The following is a 23,257-nucleotide window of genomic DNA, read 5'->3' on the forward strand; positions in this document are numbered from 1 at the left end:
ACTACTCACACAGAGACTCACACAGACCCATAGACTACTCACACAGAGACCCACAGACTACTCACACAGAGACCCACAGACTACTCACACAGACCCATAGACTACTCATACTATACTGCTATGACACACACTTCTATACACTACATTATACACTACACACTACACCACAATACACTACACTATACACTACACACTACACCACAATACACTATACACTACACACTACACCACAATACACTACACTATACACTACACCACAATACACTACACTATACACTACACACTACACCACAATACACTACACTATACACCACAATACACTACACTATACACTACATTATACACTACACTATACACTACACACTACACTATACACTACACCACAATACACTACACTATACACTACACCACAATACACTACACTATACACTACACCACAATACACTACACTATACACTACACCACAATACACTACACACTACACCACAATACACTACACTATACACTACACCACAATACACTACACACTACACCACAATACACTACACTATACACTACACCACAATACACTACACTATACACTACACCACAATACACTATACCACAATACACTACACTATACACTACACACTACACCACAATACACTACACTATACACTACACACTACACCACAATACACTACACTATACTCTACATTATACACTACACTACATTATACACTACACACTACACTACAATACACTACACACTATACACTACACCACAATACACTACACTATACACTACGCGTTTATATCCTGAGCCCCTCTTCCTGGAAGCTCACCCCATTCCCCACCCAGCCAATCCCTCCTCATCCCTCCATATCAGTCGCGATGGAGGTTGCTGTTGTGTGGGTGCGAGCGTGTAAACATAAATGTTGTTGTTGTTGTTGTGTAAGAATAGGTTTTATGCTGTTGTCTGGGTTGGATCGTGTAAGCATAAATGTTGTAGTAGTAGGTGTTTACCCTTTCAACTGGTACAAAAACTGACACCTTTATACGAGGCATCATGTTTGCAATAACCACAACACAAGCAGTCAAAATGCAAACAAAAAGAAACAACTCTGATAATGATATTGCACCGTCCTTGAAGTTGATTGGTCCACACCCGAGACAGCTTTCCTTAGAGCCTAGTCTCACATGGTCCTTGAAGTTGATTGGTCCACACCCGAGACAGCTTTCCTTAGAGCCTAGTCTCACATGGTCCTTGAAGTTGATTGGTCCACACCCGAGACAGCTTTCCTTAGAGCCTAGTCTCACATGGTCCTTGAAGTTGATTGGTCCACACCCGAGACAGCTTTCCTTAGAGCCTAGTCTCACATGGTCCTTGAAGTTGATTGGTCCACACCCGAGACAGCTTTCCTTAGAGCCTAGTCTCACATGGTCCTTGAAGTTGATTGGTCCACACCCGAGACAGCTTTCCTTAGAGCCCAGTCTCACATGGTCCTTGAAGTTGATTGGTCCACACCTGAGACAGCTTTCCTTAGAGCCTAGTCTCACATGGTCCTTGAAGTTGATTGGTCCACACCCGAGACAGCTTTCCTTAGAGCCCAGTCTCACATGGTCCTTGAAGTTGATTGGTCCACACCTGAGACAGCTTTCCTTAGAGCCTAGTCTCACATGGTCCTTGAAGTTGATTGGTCCACACCCGAGACAGCTTTCCTTAGAGCCTAGTCTCACATGGTCCTTGAAGTTGATTGGTCCACACCCGAGACAGCTTTCCTTAGAGCCTAGTCTCACATGGTCCTTGAAGTTGATTGGTCCACACCCGAGACAGCTTTCCTTAGAGCCTAGTCTCCACTGGTGTTGGACCAGATGACGCCAAAAGGCGCACAACTCAAAGACAGCGCACTATCAGAGTATTGAGAGCTCGGGGTAAAGCATTTACATGCCTTGTATAAACGTGTGAGTTTTGTACCAGTTGAAAGGGTAAAAACCTACTACTGTATTTTGCCGCTGGTAAAGGAGATGTCTCATAGTGTAAATGCTTTACCCCGAGCTCTCAATACTCTGATGGTGATGCTGTCTTTGAGTTGTGCGCCTTTTGGCGTCATCTGGTCCAACACCAGTGGAGACTAGGCTCTAAGGAAAGCTGTCTCGGGTGTGGACCAATCAACTTCAAGGACCATGTGAGACTAGGCTCTAAGGAAAGCTGTCTCGGGTGTGGACCAATCAACTTCAAGGACCATGTGAGACTAGGCTCTAAGGAAAGCTGTCTCGGGTGTGGACCAATCAACTTCAAGGACAGTGCACAAACATCATCAGAGTTGTGTGTTTTGTTTGCATTATGACTGCAGGTATTGTGGTCTATGCAAACATGACTCCTTGTAAAAAAGGTGTCAGTTTTGTTGCCAGATAGAAGGGTATAAAACCAATTATCATATTTTTTACTGGCAAATGAGGTTCCAATGGTGTAAAGAACAGGTCTGTCAGAAAGACAGCGTCTGAATGTCTTTCCGACAGACCTGTTCCTCACCTGAGGACGGCTGCTTGCGTTGTGGCCGAAACGTCGTGAGAATTGTATTTGACGTTTTATTATTTTATTATTTTATTACTTCCCTTCTACGCGACTTTACCGAAAGAACCAAGAAGATGAATCCCTGCAGTCACGCAAGCTTTAAATTGAAAAAAAAAAGATGATGTTGATGATGTAGGTGATGTTGATGATGATGTTGATGATGATGTGAATGACGCTGTCATTCCGACAGACCTGTTCTTCACCTGAGGACGGCTGCTTGCGTTGTGGCCGAAACGTCGTGAGAATTGTATTTGATGTTTTATTTTTATTTTATTATTTACATTCTACGTGACTTCACTGTGACAGTTTCTCGGCATATCAGGCAAATACAGCCGTCGATTGGACTTCGGTGAAAACGTATTTCGTCCTCCACTCCGTGTTAAACACTTGGCACTCACCGTCCACTTTTCGTTTCCTTGATCCGCTCATTTTGCCGAAGGGCTCACAGGGCAAAGCGAGAAAGTGACTGGGCACCGCATCTAACTTGGCAATGTAAACAAACTCTAGATTTGAAGCTTTCGTGACTGCAAGGATTCTTATTCTTAGGTTGTTTCGGTAAAGTCACCATGTAGGTAAAACATTTAAATTGATAAAATAAAAATCACGACGTTTCCGAGGCAACACAAGCTTCCGTCTTCAGGTGGAACCGTCACAGCACGATTGCTGTATCAAGTAAAGAGACATTCAAAGAAAACAGTCCTTGTACAAGGACTGTTTTCTTTGAATTTCTCTTTACAAGTGTCCTTGTACAAGGACTGTTTTCTTTGAATTTCTCTTTACAAGTGTCCTTGTACAAGGACTGTTTTCTTTGAATTTCTCTTTACAAGTGTCCTTGTACAAGGACTGTTTTCTTTGAATTTCTCTTTACAAGTGTCCTTGTACAAGGACTGTTTTCTTTGAATTTCTCTTTACAAGTGTCCTTGTACAAGGACTGTTTTCTTTGAATTTCTCTTTACAAGTGTCCTTGTACAAGGACTGTTTTCTTTGAATGTCTCTTTACTTGATACAGCAATCGTGCTGTGACGGTTCCACCTGAAGACGGAAGCTTGTGTTGCCTCCGAAACGTCGTGATTTTTACTTTATTTTTAAAATCCTTTATATTAGGTTCGCTTGCTTGCTTAGGACCGTGCAAATCTTTCGGTCGTTTTTTTAACCCACTTCCCCTGATCCAATCGAGCTGACATTTTGCACACAGACTCGTTGTGCGTGACAATCGATGTTCGTGACATTTTTTTCCCCAAAATTTTACACTTTTTAGGACAAAAATATTATATGTAATCGCCAATTGCTTAATGCTGCCATGCAATCATCTGACCCATAGGTGGCAGCCATCTCAAGCCAGAGGACGAGAGGACTCTAGCCGCCACGCATATAAAGGATTTATAGTGAAAAACTTTCTTTTTACGGGTTATAACTTGTTTTATTTTTTACTTTAATTAATTGTAATTTTTTTTTACCTACGCGACTTTACCGCAAAAAAACCTAAGAAAAATGTAAACACTGAAAATGGCGCCGACGGCCCACAATGCATTGCGAGATCACGTGCCCTCTTGAGCCCTGTACTGTACACCACACTCCCGGTGAAAGTGCGCCCTCTAATGGAGGAATGGGGCATTACAGGAGGAAGGAAAAATTTAATTTGATATTTGGACAAATTTGGTGGGGGGGTGAGGGGGTGGTGAGGGTGAGGGGGGGGGTGAGGTGAGGGGTGGTGAGGGTGAGGGGGTGGTGGTGAGGGGGGGGGGTGGTGAAGGGGGGGTGAGGGGGTGGTGAGTGTGACAGGGTGAGGGGGGGTGAGTGTGATGGGGGGTGGTGGGGTGGTGAGGTGGTGAGGTGGTGGGGTGGTGAGGCGGTGGGGTGGTGAGGCGGTGGGGTGGTGAGGCGGTGGGGCGGTGGGGCGGTGAGGCGGTGGGGCGGTGAGTGCGAGGCGGCGAGTGCGAGGCGGCGAGTGCGAGGCGGCGAGTGCGAGGGGGCGAGTGCGAGGGGGCGAGTGCGAGGGGGCGAGTGCGAGGGGGCGAGTGCGAGGGGGCGAGTGCGAGGGGGCGAGTGCGAGGGGGCGAGTGCGAGGGGGCGAGGGGGCGAGTGCGAGGGGGCGAGTGCGAGGGGGCGAGTGCGAGGGGGCGAGTGCGAGGGGGCGAGTGCGAGGCGGCGAGTGCGAGGCGGCGAGTGCGAGGGGGCGAGTGCGAGGGGGCGAGTGCGAGGGGGCGAGTGCGAGGGGGCGAGTGCGAGGGGGCGAGTGCGAGGGGGCGAGTGCGAGGGGGCGAGTGCGAGGGGGCGAGTGCGAGGGGGCGAGTGCGAGGGGGCGAGTGCGAGGGGGCGAGTGCGAGGGGGCGAGTGCGAGGGGGCGAGTGCGAGGGGGCGAGTGCGAGGGGGCGAGTGCGAGGTGGCGAGTGCGAGGTGGCGAGTGCGAGGGGGCGAGTGTGAGCTGGTGAGTGCGAGCTGGTGAGTGCGAGCTGGTGAGTGCGAGCTGGTGAGTGCGAGGTGGTGAGTGCGAGGTGGTGAGTGCGAGCTGGTGAGTGCGAGCTGGTGAGTGTGAGGTGGTGAGTGTGAGGTGGTGAGTGTGAGGTGGTGAGTGTGAGGTGGTGAGTGTGAGGTGGTGAGTGTGGCTAGCGGCTCTCTCGGCTTCCCTTGAAGAAGAGCGTCCAGCCTTCGTTGAGATCTGAGCGGGGGACACGGGGGGGGGACGGACAACAACTAACTACACAAACACAACAACTACACAACAACAACACAAACACACAACTAACTACACAAACTAAACAACAAACTACACAACAACAACACAAACACAACTACACAACAACAAACCACACTACACAACAACAAACTAAACAACAACAACAACAAACTACACAACAACAACAAACTACACAACAACAACACAAACACAACTACACAACAACAAACTACACAAACCACACAACAACAACAAACTAAACACAACGCAATCATCAACAAAGCCCCGCCCACCCACGGTGTGTAGAAGGGAGCGAGATGGAACAGATGGAGATTAGCAACCGAGGTTGGCGAGTTCAATCCAGACCCTGACGACGCTGCTGCTGCTGCTGTAGATTTGGAGTCTGCGTCTCATCATCATCATCATGGTCATCATGGTGGTCTAAGAGATGTTGACTACCTCGCCTGATCTACAGGAAGTCGTGGGTTCAATCCCGACCCTGACGACGCTGCTGCTGCTGTAGATTTGGAGTCTGCGTCTCTCATCATCATGGTCATCGCGGTGGTCTAAGAGATGTTGACTACCTCGCCTGGTCTACAGGAGGTCGTGGGTTCAATCCAGACCCTGACGACGCTGCTGCTGCTGTGTATTTGGAGTCTGCGTCTCTCTCTCATCATCATCATGGTCATCGTGGTGGTCTAAGAGATGTTGACTACCTCGCCTGGTCTACAGGAGGTCGTGGGTTCAATCCAGACCCTGACGACGCTGCTGCTGTGTATTTGGAGTTTTTCACTCCGGGTCCTCCGGTTTCTCCCCTCTCCACGTTTAGAATCAACGTCACCACGAGCTCAGAGTCTGTGTGGTGATGATGATGATGATATCAGTCACGTAGTGGTGATGATATCAGTCACGTGGTGGTGATGATGATGATATCAGTCACGTGGTGGTGATGATGATGATGATATCAGTCACGTGGTGGTGATGATGATGATATCAGTCACGTGGTGATGATGATATCAGTCACGTGGTGATGATATCAGTCACGTGGTGATGATGATGATATCAGCCACGTGGTGATGATGATGATATCAGTCACGTGGTGATGATGATGATATCAGTCACGTGGTGATGATGATATCAGCCACGTGGTGATGATGATGATATCAGTCACGTGGTGATGATGATGATATCAGTCACGTGGTGATGATGATGATATCAGTCACGTGGTGATGATGATATCAGTCACGTGGTGATGATGATGATATCAGTCACGTGGTGGTGGTGATGATGATATCAGTCACGTGATGATGATGATATCAGTCACGTGGTGATGATGATATCAGCCACGTGGTGATGATGATGATGATGATGATATCAGTCACGTGATGGTGATGATAAGATGATATCAGTCACGTGATGATGATGATGATGATGATGATATCAGCCACGTGGTGATGATGATGATATCAGTCACGTGGTGATGATGATGATATCAGTCACGTGGTGATGATGATGATATCAGTCACGTGGTGATGATGATGATGATATCAGACACGTGACTGAGCTGCTGTCATCAGTGATGTCCCAACTCGCTTCTGATACAATATCTACACAGCAGCTCAGTGGGTCTTACACCTGGTGACACAAACTTAGTTTAGTTGTAGTGTGGGGCTCTGTGGGTGTCTGTGGGTGTCTGTGGGTCTCTGTGGGTCTCTGTGGGTCTCTGTGGGTCTCTATTGGTGTCTGTGGGTGTCTGTGGGTGTCTGTGGGTGTCTGTGGGTCTCTGTGGGTCTCTGTGGGTCTCTGTGGGTCTCTGTGGGTCTCTGTGGGTCTCTGTGGGTCTCTGTGGGTCTCTGTGGGTCTCTGTGGGTCTCTGTGGGTCTCTGTGGGTCTCTATTAGTGTGGGTCTCTGTGGGTCTCTGTGGGTCTCTGTGGGTCTCTGTGGGTCTCTGTGGGTCTCTGTGGGTCTATGTGGGTCTATGTGGGTCTATGTGGGTCTCTATGAGTCTCTATGAGTGTGGGTCTCTGTGGGTCTATGTGGGTGTCTATGGGTCTCTTTGGGTCTGTGTGGGTCTGTATGGATCTCTATGAGTGTGGGTCTCTGAGTGTGGGTCTGTATGGATCTCTATGAGGGTGGGTCTCTGTGGGTCTCTGTGAGTGTGGGTCTCTATGGGTCTCTGTGGGTCTCTGAGTGTGGGTCTGTAAGGATCTCTATGAGTGTGGGTCTCTGTGTGTGGGTCTGTAAGGATCTCTATGAGTGTGGGTCTCTGTGTGTGGGTCTGTATGGGTCTCTATGAGTGTGGGTCTCTGTGTGTGGGTCTGTATGGGTCTCTATGAGTGTGGGTCTCTGTGTGTGGGTCTGTAAGGATCTCTATGAGTGTGGGTCTCTGTGTGTGGGTCTGTATGGATCTCTATGAGTGTGGGTCTCTGTGGGTCTCTATGAGTGTGGGTCTCTGTGGGTCTCTGTGTGTGGGTCTGTAAGGATCTCTATGAGTATGGGTCTCTGTGTGTGGGTCTGTAAGGGTCTCTATGAGTGTGGGTCTCTGTGGGTCTCTATGAGTGTGGGTCTCTGTGTGTGGGTCTGTATGGATCTCTATGAGTGTGGGTCTCTGTGGGTCTCTATGAGTGTGGGTCTCTGTGGGTCTCTGTGTGTGGGTCTGTAAGGATCTCTATGAGTGTGGGTCTCTGTGTGTGGGTCTGTAAGGGTCTCTATGAGTGTGGGTCTCTGTGTGTGGGTCTGTAAGGATCTCTATGAGTGTGGGTCTCTGTGTGTGGGTCTGTGTGGATCTCTATGAGTGTGGGTCTCTGTGTGTGGGTCTGTAAGGATCTCTATGAGTGTGGGTCTCTGAGTGTGGGTCTCTGTGTGTGGGTCTGTAAGGATCTCTATGAGTGTGGGTCTCTGTGTGTGGGTCTGTGTGGATCTCTATGAGTGTGGGTCTCTGTGTGTGGGTCTGTAAGGATCTCTATGAGTGTGGGTCTCTGTGTGTGGGTCTGTGTGGATCTCTATGAGTGTGGGTCTCTGTGTGTGGGTCTGTAAGGATCTCTATGAGTGTGGGTCTCTGAGTGTGGGTCTCTGTGTGTGGGTCTGTAAGGATCTCTATGAGTGTGGGTCTCTGTGTGTGGGTCTGTAAGGATCTCTATGAGTGTGGGTCTCTGTGTGTGGGTCTGTGTGGATCTCTATGAGTGTGGGTCTCTGTGTGTGGGTCTGTAAGGATCTCTATGAGTGTGGGTCTCTGAGTGTGGGTCTCTGTGTGTGGGTCTGTAAGGATCTCTATGAGTGTGGGTCTCTGTGTGTGGGTCTGTGTGGATCTCTATGAGTGTGGGTCTCTGAGTGTGGGTCTGTAAGGATCTCTATGAGTGTGGGTCTCTGAGTGTGGGTCTCTGTGTGTGGGTCTGTGTGGATCTCTATGAGTGTGGGTCTCTGTGTGTGGGTCTGTATGGATCTCTATGAGTGTGGGTCTCTGTGTGTGGGTCTGTGTGGGTCTCTGTGAGTGTGGGTCTCTGAGTGTGGGTCTGTATGGATCTCTATAAGTGTGGGTCTCTCTGTGTGGGTCTGTATGGATCTCTATGAGTGTGGGTCTCTGAGTGTGGGTCTGTATGAATCTCTATGAGTGTGGGTCTCTGTGTGTGGGTCTGTGTGGGTCTCTGTGAGTGTGGGTCTCTGAGTGTGGGTCTGTATGGATCTCTATGAGTGTGGGTCTCTGAGTGTGGGTCTGTATGGATCTCTATGAGGGTGGGTCTCTGTGGGTCTCTGTGAGTGTGGGTCTCTATGGGTCTCTGTGGGTCTCTGTGTGTGGGTCTGTATGGATCTCTATGAGGGTGGGTCTCTGTGGGTCTCTGTGGGTCTATGTGAGTCTCTATGAGTGTGGGTCTCTGTGGGTCTACGTGAGTCTCTATGAATGCGTCTCTGAGTCTTTATGGGTCTCTGACTATGGGTCTCAGCGGGGGTCTGACACCTGGTGACGTCGACCGAGTTTAGTGTTGGTAGTTTTTTGACCGCCGCCGCGTGGAACTCACGTGCAAGTCGCGCGTGACTCTGCCTCACCGCCTCAAGGTCCTGCAGAGCGCACAAAGACAAAGGTCCCCCGTGTAGCCTGTTAACAGGCTGTAGGGGCAAGTGCTGTGGTAGTGGTAGCAGCGGCGCCTATGAAAGCTACCGGCACTGTGGCACACACACAGAGGGGGTGGGTGGCCAGCACCACCACGCCCCTGACCCACTCACACACTCACCCACCCACTCACTCACTCACACTCTCACCCACTCACTCACCCACTCACTCACTCACACTCTCACCCACTCACTCACCAACACACTCACTCACACTCTCACCCACTCACTCACCAACACACTCACTCACCCACTCACCCACTCACACACTCACCCACCCACCCACCAACACACTCACTCACCCACACACTGACACACTCACCAACAGACTCAATCACTCACACACCCACACACTGACACACTCACTCACCCACTCACTCACCAACACACTGACACTCACCCACTCAGACACCCTCACCCACTCACCAACACCCATACACTCACCCAGACGCTCACCCACTCACCAACACACTCACCAACACACTCACCAACACACTCACCAACACACTCACCCGCACGCTCACCCACACACTCACCCACTCACTCACCCACTCATCAACACACTCACCCACTCCCCTATCCGCCCACTCACTCACACTCTCACCCACTCACTCACTCCCCCACTCACCCACTCACTCACTCACCAACACACTGACACACTCACCAACACACTCAATCACTCACACACCCACTCACTCACACACTCACTCACCAACACACTGACACTCACCCACTCACTGACACACTCACTCACACACTGACACCCTCACCCACTCACTGACACACTCACTCACACACTGACACCCTCACCCACTCACTGACACACTCACTCACTCACACACTGACACCCTCACCCACTCACCAACACACCCACACCCATACACTCACCCATACACTCACCCACTCATCAACACACTCACCCACTCCCCTATCCACCCACTCGCTCACACTCTCACCCACCCGCACGCTCACCCACTCACTCACCCGCACGCTCACCCACTCACTCACACTTTCACCCACTCACTCACCAACACACTCACCCACTCACTCACCCACACACTCACCCACTCACTCACACTTTCACCCACTCACTCACCAACACACTCACCCACACACCCACCCACTCACCAACACATACACTCCCTCACCCACTGACCAACACAAAGACCCCCCGTGTAGCCTCTAACAGACTGCAGGGGCAAGTGCTGTTAGCGAGTAGCACCTATGAAGGCCAGCACGGCACACGAGGGGGTGGGTTGCCCAGCTATGTTCACTACACACCGCTACACCAGGTACTCATTTGAGGCCGAGTCGACCTAGGGGCGGCCCAGGACGGGCTCAGACAATCGTCACTGGCGGTGTTGGCCGCGAGCGGGAATCGAACCCGGGTTTCCGGGTGTCGCGACTTGCGGACTACCTTGTTGATGGAGGCCACCATGCGATGCAGGGAGCTGATGGAACGATTGAGGCCTCTCAGAGCCTCCAACTCGGCTGCCACCTGCGACCCACCGACACAGAGCACACGGTGGGGTTGCTGGATCACGTCAAGATGCCTTGGTCGGTGAACTTAGCCGATCGATCGACCCAGCCAGGAACCAACTCAGCCAGCCACTCACTCACTCAGCCAGCCACTCACCCACTCAGCCAGCCACTCACTCACCCAGCCAGCCACTCACTCACTCAGCCAGCCACTCACTCAGCCAGCCACTCACTCACTCAGCCACCCACTCACTCAGCCAGCCACTCACTCACTCACTCAGCCAGCCACTCACTCAGCCAGCCACTCACTCACTCACTCAGCCAGCCACTCACTCAGCCACCCACTCACTCAGCCACCCACTCACTCAGCCAGCCACTCACTCAGCCAGCCACTCACTCACTCACTCAGCCAGCCACTCACTCAGCCAGCCACTCACTCACCCACACACTCACTCACTCAGCCACTCACTCACTCACCCAGCCACTCACTCACCCAGCCACTCACTCACCCAGCCACTCACTCAGCCAGCCACTCACTCACTCACTCAGCCAGCCACTCACTCAGCCAGCCACTCACTCACTCAGCCACTCACTCACTCAGCCAGCCACTCACTCACTCACTCAGCCAGCCACTCACTCAGCCAGCCACTCACTCACTCAGCCAGCCACTCACTCAGCCAGCCACTCACTCACTCATCCAGCCACTCACTCACTCATCCAGCCACTCACTCAGCCAGCCACTCACTCAGCCAGCCACTCACTCACCCACACACTCACTCAACCACTCACTCACCCACCCAGCCACTCACTCACCCACCCAGCCACTCACTCACCCACCCAGCCACTCACTCACCCAGCCACTCACTCACCCAGCCACTCACTCACTCACCCAGCCACTCACTCACCCAGCCACTCACTCACTCACCCAGCCACTCACTCACTCACCCAGCCACTCACTCACCCAGCCACTCACCCAGCCACTCACTCACCCAGCCAGCCACTCACCCAGCCACTCACTCACCCACCCAGGAACCCACTCACTCACCCACCCAGCCACTCACTGACCCACCCAGCCACTCACCCAGCCACTCACCCAGCCACTCACCCACCCAGCCACTCACTCACCCACCCAGCCACTCACTCACCCAGCCACTCACCCACTCACCCAGCCACTCACCCAGCCAGCCACTCACTCACTCAGCCACTCACCCAGCCAGCCACTCACTCACCCAGCCACTCACCCACCCAGCCACTCACCCACCCAGCCACTCACCACCCACTCACTCACCCAGCCACTCACTCACCCAGCCACTCACTCACCCACCTCACTCACCCACACACCCACCCGCTCATTCATTCGGCGCCACCACACCTCCGAACCCCCCCCCCACACCACCCCGCAGAGCCGCTCAGGAAAACCGCAAAAAGCCTGCGGCCTACCACCAAACCCCACCCACAACTCCCCCCCCCCCTCGCCCCGCTCATTTGTGAAGCCGCAGCCGAATCTGTCCTCGCCTCTGCCGCCGAGCTCGGCTCGCCGCTCTGCTGCTCCGGCGACGAGGAGGAAGAGAATAACTCCGAGTCTCGATCGACGCCCGCCTCCGATCCGCTAAGGGACGCCGCCATATTCCTAACGCGACAGCCGCTCGCTTTTAATTATTTATTTTACTCAACTCATTTGCATATTTTTCCCGCGCTTTTTGCGGTGACGTCATCGCCCCCAACTCGGTTTTGCGACGACGCAAAGAAGAGGCGCGTGCGGTTTGTTTTGGAGGCGAAGGGGGGGGGGAGGAGTCAGGCGTGTGACGTCACGTCGCGCTGCGTTTGGGGCGACATGACGTCACCGGTTGTGTGTAACGTTATATTTTACTCATTGGGGCCGTCCATAAATGACGTCACGCGTTTTTTGAACGATTTTTGACCCCCCCCCCCCCCATATATGACGTCACAAAGCTCGCCCCCCCCCCCCAAAAAAAAAACATGCTTCAAATCGCTTTAAACTATTGTCATTGTAGTGCGTATTTAATGTGTCGTAGGAGAAAACATTTATTTAAAAAATCCTCTTGGTTCTTTCGGTCAAGTCGTCACGTAGAAGGGAAATAATAAAATAATAAAAAATAAAACACAATAAGATAATTCCCACGACGTTTCGGCCACAACGCAAGCAGCCGTCCTCAGGTGAAGAATGAAACACCACCAGGCTTGGCAGCGTACATTACGTCATCAACCAGGCGATGCGTTAATTGTGTGTTGACCGACCCTCTGTGTTGTATTACATTACATTTCGATGTTTTACTGGGTTATTTAATTTTAATGTGTCCTTCTCCTGATGTTCAGGCTTGCTTGCCGTGCCATCGCATTCGCAGCACCACGTCTATTGACCACTCATTGATATGCAAATTTTTTGAGTGGTCTATTGACCACTCATTGATATGCAAATTTTTTGAGTGGTCTATTGACCACTCATTGATATGCAAATTTTTTGAGTGGTCTATTGACCACTCATTGATATGCAAATTTTTTGAGTGGTCTGTTGACCACTCATTGATATGCAAATTTTTTGAGTGGTCTGTTGACCACTCATTGATATGCAAATTTTTTGAGTGGTCTGTTGACCACTCATTGATATGCTAATTTTTTGAGTGGTCTATTGACCACTCATTGATATGCAAATTTTTTGAGTGGTCTATTGACCACTCATCGATATGCAAATTTTTTGAGTGGTCTATTGACCACTCATTGATATGCAAATTTTTTGAGTGGTCTATTGACCACTCATTGATATGCAAATTTTTTGAGTGGTCTGTTGACCACTCATTGATATGCAAATTTTTTGAGTGGTCTATTGACCACTCATTGATATGCAAATTTTTTGAGTGGTCTATTGACCACTCATTGATATGCTCATTTTGTGTCAATCAATGAGTGGTCTGTTGTCCACTCATTGATATGCTAATTTTGTCTCAATCAATGGTCTGTTGACCACTCATTGATATGCAAATTTTTTGTCAATCAATGAGTGGTCTGTTGACCACTCATTGATATGCTAATTTTGTCTCAATCAATGGTCTGTTGACCACTCATTGATATGCAAATTTTTTGTCAATCAATGAGTGGTCTGTTGACCACTCATTGATATGCAAATTTTTTGAGTGGTCTATTGACCACTCATTGATATGCAAATTTTTTGAGTGGTCTATTGACCACTCATTGATATGCAAATTTTTTGAGTGGTCTATTGACCACTCATTGATATGCAAATTTTTTGAGTGGTCTATTGACCACTCATTGATATGCTAATTTTTTGAGTGGTCTGTTGACCACTCATTGATATGCAAATTTTTTGAGTGGTTGTTGACCACTCATTGATATGCAAATTTTTGAGTGGTCTGTTGACCACTCATTGATATGCAAATTTTTTGAGTGGTCTGTTGACCACTCATTGATATGCTAATTTTTGAGTGGTCTGTTGACCACTCATTGATATGCAAATTTTTTGAGTGGTTGTTGACCACTCATTGATATGCAAATTTTTTGAGTGGTCTATTGACCACTCATTGATATGCAAATTTTTTGAGTGGTTGTTGACCACTCATTGATATGCAAATTTTTGAGTGGTCTGTTGACCACTCATTGATATGCTAATTTTTTGAGTGGTCTATTGACCACTCATCGATATGCAAATTTTTTTAGTGGTCTGTTGACCACTCATTGATATGCTAATTTTTGAGTGGTCTATTGACCACTCATTGATATGCAAATTTTTTGAGTGGTCTATTGGCCACTCATTGATATGCTAATTTTTGAGTGGTCTATTGACCACTCATTGATATGCAAATTTTTGAGTGGTCTGTTGACCACTCATTGATATGCAAATTTTTTGAGTGGTTGTTGACCACTCATTGATATGCTAATTTTTGAGTGGTCTGTTGACCACTCATTGATATGCAAATTTTTTGAGTGGTTGTTGACCACTCATTGATATGCAAATTTTTTGAGTGGTCTATTGACCACTCATTGATATGCAAATTTTTTGAGTGGTTGTTGACCACTCATTGATATGCAAATTTTTGAGTGGTCTGTTGACCACTCATTGATATGCTAATTTTTTGAGTGGTCTATTGACCACTCATCGATATGCAAATTTTTTTAGTGGTCTGTTGACCACTCATTGATATGCTAATTTTTGAGTGGTCTATTGACCACTCATTGATATGCAAATTTTTTGAGTGGTCTATTGGCCACTCATTGATATGCTAATTTTTGAGTGGTCTATTGACCACTCATTGATATGCAAATTTTTGAGTGGTCTGTTGACCACTCATTGATATGCAAATTTTTTGAGTGGTTGTTGACCACTCATTGATATGCAAATTTTTGAGTGGTCTGTTGACCACTCATTGATATGCTAATTTTTTGAGTGGTCTGTTGACCACTCATTGATATGCTAATTTTTTGAGTGGTCTATTGACCACTCATTGATATGCAAATTTTTTGAGTGGTCTGTTGACCACTCATTGATATGCAAATTTTTGAGTGGTCTATTGACCACTCATTGATATGCAAATTTTTTGAGTGGTCTGTTGACCACTCATTGATATGCAAATTTTTGAGTGGTCTGTTGACCACTCATTGATATGCAAATTTTTGAGTGGTCTGTTGACCACTCATTGATATGCAAATTTTTGAGTGGTCTGTTGACCACTCATTGATATGCAAATTTTTGAGTGGTCTGTTGACCACTCATTGATATGCAAATTTTTGAGTGGTCTGTTGACCACTCATTGATATGCAAATTTTTGAGTGGTCTGTTGACCACTCATTGATATGCAAATTTTTGAGTGGTCTATTGAACACTCATTGATATGCTAATTTTTTGAGTGGTCTGTTGACCACTCATTGATATGCTAATTTTTTGAGTGGTCTGTTGACCACTCATTGATATGCAAATTTTTGAGTGGTCTGTTGACCACTCATTGATATGCTAATTTTTTGAGTGGTCTGTTGACCACTCATTGATATGCTAATTTTTTGAGTGGTCTATTGACCACTCATTGATATGCAAATTTTTTTAGTGGTCTATTGACCACTCATTGATATGCTAATTTTTTGAGTGGTCTCTTGACCACTCATTGATATGCAAATTTTTTGAGTGGTCTATTGACCACTCATTGATATGCTAATTTTTTGAGTGGTCTATTGTCCACTCATCGATATGCTCATTTTGTGTCAATCAATGAGTGGTCTGTTGACCACTCATTGATATGCTCATTTTGTGTCAATCAATGAGTGGTCTATTGACCACTCATCGATATGCTCATTTTGTGTCAATCAATGAGTGGTCTATTGTCCACTCATTGATATGCTAATTTTGTGTCAATCGATGAGTGGTCTGTTGACCACTCATCGATATGCTCATTTTGTGTCAATCAATGAGTGGTCTATTGACCACTCATCGATATGCTCATTTTGTCTCAATCGATGAGTGGTCTGTTGTCCACTCATCGATATGCTCATTTTGTCTCAATCAATGAGTGGTCTATTGACCACTCATTGATATGCTCATTTTGTCTCAATCAATGAGTGGTCTGTTGTCCACTCATTGATATGCAAATTTTTTGTCAATCAATGAGTGGTCTGTTGACCACTCATTGATATGCTCATTTTGTGTCAATCAATGAGTGGTCTGTTGACCACTCATTGATATGCTCATTATGTGTCAATCAATGAGTGGTCTGTTGTCCACTCATTGATATGCTCATTTTGACTCAATCAATGAGTGGTCTGTTGTCCACTCATTGATATGCTCATTTTGTCCCAATCAATGAGTGGTCTGTTGACCACTCATTGATATGCTAATTTTTTGAGTGGTCTATTGACCACTCATTGATATGCTAATTTTTTGAGTGGTTGTTGACCACTCATTGATATGCTAATTTTTTGAGTGGTCTATTGACCACTCATTGATATGCTAATTTTTTGAGTGGTTGTTGACCACTCATTGATATGCTAATTTTTTGAGTGGTTGTTGACCACTCATTGATATGCTAATTTTTTGAGTGGTCTGTTGACCACTCATTGATATGCTAATTTTTTGAGTGGTCTATTGACCACTCATTGATATGCAAATTTTTTGAGTGGTCTGTTGACCACTCATTGATATGCAAATTTTTTGAGTGGTCTGTTGACCACTCATTGATATGCTAATTTTTTGAGTGGTCTGTTGACCACTCATTGATATGCTAATTTTTTGAGTGGTCTATTGACCACTCATTGATATGCTAATTTTTTGAGTGGTCTGTTGACCACTCATTGATATGCTAATTTTTGAGTGGTCTGTTGACCACTCATTGATATGCTAATTTTTTGAGTGGTCTATTGACCACTCATTGATATGCTAATTTTTTGAGTGGTTGTTGACCACTCATTGATATGCAAATTTTTTGAGTGGTCTCTTGACCACTCATTGATATGCTAATTTTTTGAGTGGTCTGTTGACCACTCATTGATATGCTAATTTTTGAGTGGTCTGTTGACCACTCATTGATATGCAAATTTTTTGAGTGGTCTATTGACCACTCATTGATATGCTAATTTTTTGAGTGGTCTGTTGACCACTCATTGATATGCTAATTTTTGAGTGGTCTGTTGACCACTCATTGATATGCTAATTTTTTGAGTGGTCTATTGACCACTCATTGATATGCTAATTTTTTGAGTGGTTGTTGACCACTCATTGATATGCTAATTTTTTGAGTGGTCTCTTGACCACTCATTGATATGCAAATTTTTTGAGTGGTCTATTGACCACTCATTGATATGCTAATTTTTTTAGTGGTCTATTGACCACTCATTGATATGCAAATTTTTTGAGTGGTCTATTGACCACTCATTGATATGCAAATTTTTTGAGTGGTCTATTGACCACTCATTGATATGCTAATTTTTTTAGTGGTCTATTGACCACTCATTGATATGCAAATTTTTTGAGTGGTCTATTGACCACTCATTGATATGCTAATTTTTTGAGTGGTCTATTGACCACTCATTGATATGCTAATTTTGTCTCAATCAATGAGTGCTCTGTTGACCACTCATTGATATGCTAATTTTTTGAGTGGTCTATTGACCACTCATTGATATGCTAATTTTTTGAGTGGTTGTTGACCACTCATTGATATGCTAATTTTTTGAGTGGTCTGTTGACCACTCATTGATATGCTAATTTTTTGAGTGGTCTATTGACCACTCATTGATATGCTAATTTTTTTAGTGGTCTATTGACCACTCATTGATATGCAAATTATTTGAGTGGTCTGTTGACCACTCATTGATATGCAAATTTTTTGAGTGGTCTATTGACCACTCATTGATATGCAAATTTTTTGAGTGGTCTATTGACCACTCATTGATATGCTAATTTTGTCTCAATCAATGAGTGGTCTGTTGACCACTCATTGATATGCTAATTTTGTCTCAATCAATGAGTGGTCTATTGACCACTCATTGATATGCTAATTTTGTCTCAATCAATGAGTGGTCTATTGACCACTCATTGATATGCTAATTTTTTGAGTGGTCTGTTGACCACTCATTGATATGCTAATTTTGTCTCAATCAATGAGTGGTCTGTTGACCACTCATTGATATGCTAATTTTGTCTCAATCAATGAGTGGTCTATTGACCACTCATTGATATGCTAATTTTTTGTCAATCAATGAGTGGTCTATTGACCACTCATTGATATGCAAATTTTTTGAGTGGTCTATTGACCACTCATTGATATGCAAATTTTATGAGTGGTCTATTGACCACTCATTGATATGCAAATTTTTTGAGTGGTCTATTGACCACTCATTGATATGCAAATTTTTTGAGTGGTCTATTGACCACTCATTGATATGCAAATTTTTTGAGTGGTCTATTGACCACTCATTGATATGCTAATTTTTTTAGTGGTCTATTGACCACTCATTGATATGCAAATTTTTTGAGTGGTCTGTTGACCACTCATTGATATGCAAATTTTTTGAGTGGTCTATTGACCACTCATTGATATGCAAATTTTTTGAGTGGTCTATTGACCACTCATTGATATGCTAATTTTGTCTCAATCAATGAGTGGTCTGTTGACCACTCATTGATATGCTAATTTTGTCTCAATCAATGAGTGGTCTGTTGACCACTCATTGATATGCTAATTTTGTCTCAATCAATGAGTGGTCTATTGACCACTCATTGATATGCTAATTTTTTGTCAATCAATGAGTGGTCTATTGACCACTCATTGATATGCAAATTTTTTGAGTGGTCTGTTGACCACTCATTGATATGCAAATTTTTTGAGTGGTCTATTGACCACTCATTGATATGCAAATTTTTTGAGTGGTCTATTGACCACTCATTGATATGCTCATTTTGTCTCAATCAATGAGTGGTCTATTGACCACTCATTGATATGCAAATTTTTTGAGTGGTCTATTGACCACTCATCGATATGCTCATTTTGACTCAATCAATGAGTGGTCTGTTGACCACTCATTGATATGCTCATTTTGTGTCAATCAATGAGTGGTCTGTTGACCACTCATTGATATGCTCATTTTGACTCAATCAATGAGTGGTCTGTTGACCACTCATTGATATGCTCATTTTGTCTCAATCGATGAGTGGTCTATTGACCACTCATCGATATGCTCATTTTGTGTCAATCAATGAGTGGTCTGTTGACCACTCATCGATATGCTCATTTTGTCTCAATCGATGAGTGGTCTATTGACCACTCATCGATATGCTCATTTTGTGTCAATCAATGAGTGGTCTGTTGACCACTCATCGATATGCTCATTTTGTCTCAATCGATGAGTGATCTGTTGACCACTCATCGATATGCTCATTTTGTGTCAATCAATGAGTGATCTGTTGACCACTCATCGATATGCTCATTTTGTGTCAATCAATGAGTGGTCTGTTGTCCACTCATCGATATGCTCATTTTGTGTCAATCAATGAGTGATCTGTTGTCCACTCATCGATATGCTCATTTTGTGTCAATCAATGAGTGATCTGTTGACCACTCATCGATATGCTCATTTTGTGTCAATCAATGAGTGGTCTGTTGTCCACTCATTGATATGCTAATTTTGTCCCAATCAATGAGTGGTCTGTTGACCACTCATCGATATGCAAATTTTTTGTCAATCAATGAGTGGTCTGTTGACCACTCATTGATATGCTCATTTTGTCAATATTATTGTACTGCAAGCAACCTCCTGGTTACACCAGCCCAAAGGGGATTATTGTGTCCGTCCGTCGTGCTGGGTCTGCCCCGTGACCTCCTCCTGCCAGCGGGCGTTCGACACTTCACGTGGTAGCCTCAAGGTGCACATGGCCTGGCACAAGCGTCGTGGTGACGTCACCGCCACTTAGTGGCGAATGGCGGTTGTTGTTGTTGTATCTGTGTGTGTATCTGTATCTATGTGTCTGTGTGTATGTGTCTGTGTGTATGTGTGTGTATCTGTGTGTATCTGTGTATGTGTGTGTATCTGTGTGTGTATCTGTGTGTATCTGTGTGTGTCTGTGTGTATGTGTGTGTATCTGTGTGTGTATCTGTGTGTGTGTGTATCTGTATCTATGTGTCTCTGTGTATGTGTCTGTGTGTGTGTATCTGTGTGTGTATCTGTGTATCTGTGTATGTGTGTGTATCTATGTGTGTCTGTGTGTATCTGTGTGTGTGTATGTGTGTGTATCTATGTGTCTGTGTGTATCTGTGTGTGTATATATGTGGCGGTTGTTGTTGAGTGACTGAGTGGGTGAGTGACTGACTGAGTGACTGAGTGGGTGACTTGAGTGGGTGAGTGACTGAGTGGGTGACTGAGTGGGTGAGTGACTGAGTGGGTGACTGAGTGAGTGACTGAGTGGGTGACTGAGTGGGTGACTGAGTGGGTGAGTGACTGAGTGGGTGACTGAGTGGGTGAGTGACTGAGTGGGTGACTGAGTGAGTGACCGAGTGAGTGACTGAGTGGGTGAGTGACTGAGTGACTGAGTGGGTGAGTGACTGAGTAGGTGAGTGACTGACTGAGTGACTGAGTGGGTGACTTGAGTGGGTGAGTGACTGAGTGGGTGACTGAGTGGGTGAGTGACTGAGTGAGTGACTGAGTGGGTGAATGACTGAGTGACTGAGTGGGTGAGTGACTGACTGAGTGACTGAGTGAGTGACCGAGTGAGTGACTGAGTGGGTGAGTGACTGAGTGACTGAGTGGGTGAGTGACTGAGTGACCGAGTGAGTGACTGAGTGGGTGAGTGACTGAGTGACTGAGTGGGTGAGTGACTGAGTGGGTGAGTGACTGAGTGAGTAACTGACTGAGTGACTGAGTGGGTGAGTGACTGAGTGGGTGAGTGACTGAGTGAGTGACTGAGTGACTGAGTGACTGAGTGGGTGAGTGACTGAGTGGGTGAGTAACTGAGTGACTGAGTGGGTGAGTAACTGAGTGACTGAGTGGGTGACTGAGTGACTGACTGAGTGGGTGACTGAGTGGGTGAGAAACACTCACAGAAGCACAACAGCACCAATATAATTATCCATCACTTTTATTTTCTTAGAAAAGCCAACACTCTCTGCGATGTCAAGGGAGATGTCGACTACCTCGCCTGGTGTACAGGAGGTCGTGGGTTCGATGCTGAGATGTTGACTACCTCGCCTGGTGTACAGGAGGTCGTGGGTTCAATGTTGAGATGTTGACTACCTCGCCTGGTGTACAGGAGGTCGTGGGTTCGATGCCGAGATGTTGACTACCTCGCCTGGTGTACAGGAGGTCGTGGGTTCGATGTTGAGATGGTGACTACCTCGCCTGGTGTACAGGAGGTCGTGGGTTCAATGTTGAGATGTTGACTACCTCGCCTGGTATACAGGAGGTCGTGGGTTCGATGCTGAGATGTTGACTACCTCGCCTGGTGTACAGGAGGTCGTGGGTTCGATGCTGAGATGTTGACTACCTCGCCTGGTGTACAGGAGGTCGTGGGTTCGATGCTGAGATGTTGACTACCTCGCCTGGTGTACAGGAGGTCGTGGGTTCGATGTTGAGATGTTGACTACCTCGCCTGGTCTACAGGAGGTCGTGGGTTCGATGTTGAGATGTTGACTACCTCGCCTGGTGTACAGGAGGTCGTGGGTTCGATGTTGAGATGTTGACTACCTCGCCTGGTCTACAGGAGGTCGTGGGTTCGATGTTGAGATGTTGACTACCTCGCCTGGTGTACAGGAGGTCGTGGGTTCAATCCCAGACCCTGGCGATGACGCTGCTGTGTATTAGGAGTCAGCGTCTCTCTCCCCGTGGTGGTCGCCGTGTGGATTTTTCTCTCCGGGTCCTCCGGTTTCTCCCCTCACGTTTAGAATCAACGTCACCACGAGCTCAGAGTCTGTGTCTGCTGCTATCAATGTGCACATGGTGATGATGATGATATCAGTCACGTGACTGAGCTTCTGATACAATATCTACACAGCAGCTGAGTGGAGTCTTACACCTGGTGACACAAACTTAGTTTAGTTGTAGTGTGGGGCTCTGTGGGTGTCTATGTGTCTCTGTGGGTGTCTCTGTGAGTGGGTCTCTGTGGGTCTGTGTGGGTCTCTGTGGGTGTCTATGGGTCTCTGTGGATGTCTATGGGTGTCTGAGTGTGGGGCTCTGTGGGTGTCTATGGGTCTCTGTGAGTCTGTGTGGGTCTGTGGGTGTCGATGGGTCTCTGTGGATGTCTATGGGTGTCTGAGTGTGGGGCTCTGTGGGTGTCTATGGGTCTCTGTGAGTCTGTGTGGGTCTGTGGGTGTCTATGGGTCTCTGTGAGTGGGTCTCTGTGGGTCTGTGTGGGTCTCTGTGGGTCTGTGTAGGTCTGTGTGGGGCTCTGTGGGTGTCTTTGGGTCTCTGTGAGTGGGTCTCTGTGGGTCTGTGTAGGTCTGTGTGGGTCTCTGTGGGTGTCTATGGGTCTCTGTGGGTGTCTATGGGTGTCTGAGTGTGGGGCTCTGTGGGTGTCTATGGGTCTCTGTGGGTCTCTGTGGATGTCTATGGGTCTCTGTGGATGTCTATGGGTGTCTGAGTGTGGGGCTCTGTGGGTGTCTATGGGTCTCTGTGAGTCTGTGTGGGTCTGTGGGTGTCTATGGGTCTCTGTGGGTGTCTATGGGTCTCTATGAGTGTGGGTCTGTGGGTGTCTATGGGTCTCTGTGGGTGTCTATGGGTCTCTATGAGTGTGGGTCTCTGAGTGTGGGTCTGTATGTCTATGGGTCTCTATGAGACCCATAGACAACTCACACAGAGACTCACACAGACTCATAGACTCCTCACACAGACACCCACAGACTACTCACAGAGACCCATAGACCACCACCACCGCCACCACCACCGCCGCCACCACCACCACCACCACATCACCACCACCACCAACCAC

The 23,257-nt window shown here is 47.0% G+C and overlaps 1 long non-coding RNA gene across 1 annotated transcript; it reads right to left on the reverse strand.

Annotated features, from left to right (window-relative positions):
• Window positions 1-4,863: 4,863 nt before the first annotated feature.
• Window positions 4,864-12,500, reverse strand: LOC144954327 (uncharacterized). The gene is made up of 4 exons (XR_013641143.1): window positions 12,337-12,500; window positions 10,760-10,840; window positions 9,252-9,291; window positions 4,864-5,216 (listed from the first exon to the last, which is right to left on the reverse strand). It is a non-coding gene; the product is annotated as an uncharacterized LOC144954327 (long non-coding RNA).
• Between the last annotated feature and the right edge of the window lie 10,757 nt (window positions 12,501-23,257).

The sequence above is a fragment of the Lampetra fluviatilis genome, unplaced genomic scaffold (assembly GCF_964198595.1).
Source record: "Lampetra fluviatilis unplaced genomic scaffold, kcLamFluv1.1 SCAFFOLD_265, whole genome shotgun sequence".
Classification (NCBI taxonomy): Eukaryota; Metazoa; Chordata; class Hyperoartia; order Petromyzontiformes; family Petromyzontidae; genus Lampetra; species Lampetra fluviatilis.